Here is a 2,784-nt window from a genome sequence, read left to right on the forward strand (position 1 = left end):
CTAGTTCAGTGATTCCCCACACCACTCAATATAATAAATAAAATCAAAATCTTTTAATTTCCACACTTTCAGTGCCCTTTCTGAGTGATATGGACCCCCAATTAAGACCACAGTGATCAATTATATGAACAGATAATAATTATTAAATTAACAGTCGCTGAGACATTAATAAATGGATTTTAGCTATTTAGTGTGTCTGCTTATAAGAGGCATTTAAAAGCTTTGCTTTTTTCAGATTTTTCTTTTAACATTCTTTGTGCTCTTACTAGGTGCTAATACAATTAGATATTTCTTTAACCTTCAATAATAACCTTTTGACTGTAATTACCTCCACTACTCATCAGGAAACTGAGACTTAGGTTAGAAAACTTACTGAAGGTCAGCTAATAAAAGTGGAGCCAAGATTCAAACTTTGGTCAATCTTAGGCCAAAACCCATGTCTTAAGCACTACCCTATCCTTACCTGGTGATCATTAAGCTGTGCGTCTTAAAATAAGTCATCCATAGAAAAGAACAAGAACCACATTTCACTCATATATGGGATATAAATCAGAAAGAAACAAACAAACAAAACAGACAAAAATTCACATACACAGACAACAGTATGGTGAATATGAGGGGAGAGGCGATGGGGGGAGTTGAAGAGGGTAAAGGAGGTCAAATATATAGTGAAGGAAGGAGATTTGACTTTGGGTGGTGAGCACACAATGCAATATACAGATAATGTATTACAGAATTGTAAACTTTAAACTTATATAATCTTATCAATCAAAAACACCCCAATAAATTTAATAAAATAAAAAAGCGAATGAAAATAATGCATTACAGAATTGTACACTTTAAACTTATATAATCTTATCAAACAAAGTCACCTCAATAAATTTAATAAAATAAAAAAGCGAATGAAAAAATAATTCATTCAATTTACTTTGAATTAGAAATGCCAACAGGATAATGAGCTCTGAAACTAATTAATGAATAATATAAATTGATTCTGCTTCCATCTTTTTGGGCAAACCATTGCCAAGTATCTTCCAATCTGAAATTAATCTTGGTAATATCTCTAAATCTTTGAGGTTCTATTTATCTCTATTCTCTATATCAATAAGATTCTCTTGTTTCAGCAGCTTTGATTATCCATAAACACCACTTGCTAGAAAATGCTACAAATAGAACACTATTTGTACTGCAATTGCAGCCTCTTAGCACTTAACATTGTAACTATTTTTCAGGTCTTTAAGTTCAGAGAAGTCGGTGACATATTCCTAGCACCTAAAATGATACCTGAAAAACATTAGGGGCTCGAATAAATGTTTACTTGAATAAATGAATGAAAATATTCAGGAAGCAAAGTATTTTGGCACTTTTAGAATTGCGTACATGGGGAAAGGGTATGGACGAGCAGCGGAATACAGTGGGTTGCAGCTGCTCTTCTAGTTTGCTCATTTGCCCAGCAAGCATCTCCACATATCCTGTCACTAAGGTACCACATTCATGTCACTCAGGTCCCTTCTCTGCCCCAGAACCACAGGGGATGATCACCAAATTCAAGCTGGCTGTTCATGGTGCCTCGTTCTCCTTATCACATGTTTGGTATAAAGCTTATCATGTGACCCAAATCAGGCCAGTCCTTCCTTGAGATCTCTCTATTTATACTTGAGTCATAACGTAGAAACGATTTGAAATCTGGACTTCTGGCAACAATTTTCCTTGAAACAAGAGGGCATAAAACCAAACAGAAATAAGAAAGAGAGGGGGCAGATCCTGGTGACACTGCATCCTGGATCTAGCCGCCAAGGCCTTTGCTCCTACAGCAACTCCTTCAGTTCTGCGAGATATCGCCTTGTCTCACTTAAGCTAGTTTGAAATGGGTTTCTGTCACCTGAAACTGAAAGACACCCGATGAACATACCAGGGCTTTGCCATATGATCTCCCTTTATGACATTGTTTCTGCAGCGAAATGTTTTCAAGTCCAAACAGCCCAAAAGCCCTCGTAAAGTTTTTAAAGACAATTTTTCTGGCAAGTCAAAGATGAGTTGAATTAAATACATTCATGATGCTGACCACAAGATGGCACCTAAAGCATTCTTTCAAAGTGCCTCAACCCGGCACTCAGGATGATTACCAAATTCTAACGTATTATTTATGCTCCACATAGATCCTATTAGGCTGCAAAATCATTCCCTTTTAGATGATTCTGTATGCATTCTGATAGTTACAGTGTGCCTCACAAAGCATCTTGCATTTAATGGTCTTCAGCAGGTAATCAAATCACCAAAATGTTAGGCAAATGTAAAAAGGTGAAGTTAGGTCATTTCTTTCAGAACAACAACAGATCTACCTGCAATGTGTTCAGAAAATTTAGTCATATCAACAAGCTGTACAACAGCTGAGATCACCAAAACCATATTATGTCCTCATGAAATTAGCCTGATTATCTATTCTTTTTTCATGGCCAAACACAACTTTATATTATTTTTAAATTGTTTTCCCCATTGACAATTTAGAGTCACATATTTATGCCCTCTCTTGGCCATGGTGGATCACACTTTTAACCTCTCCCCAGTCTTTAAACCAGATTTAGTGTCTACCAGTTGGCCCAAGAAGCTTGCCATCAGGTTTTACTTACAACCTACTACACATAAGGTCAACATAAAATATGCTACATCTTACAGATTCTATCTTTAAATTATGTTTTAATGTGAGTTTATGAAAATGGAAGGACAAAGCCTCTTGGATAAAATACAAAGTTTCTACCATCAAAATCTCCTTAAGGAGAAAAG

This window comes from Pteropus alecto, unplaced genomic scaffold (assembly GCF_000325575.1).
Source record: "Pteropus alecto unplaced genomic scaffold, ASM32557v1 scaffold161, whole genome shotgun sequence".
Lineage (NCBI taxonomy): Eukaryota > Metazoa > Chordata > Mammalia > Chiroptera > Pteropodidae > Pteropus > Pteropus alecto.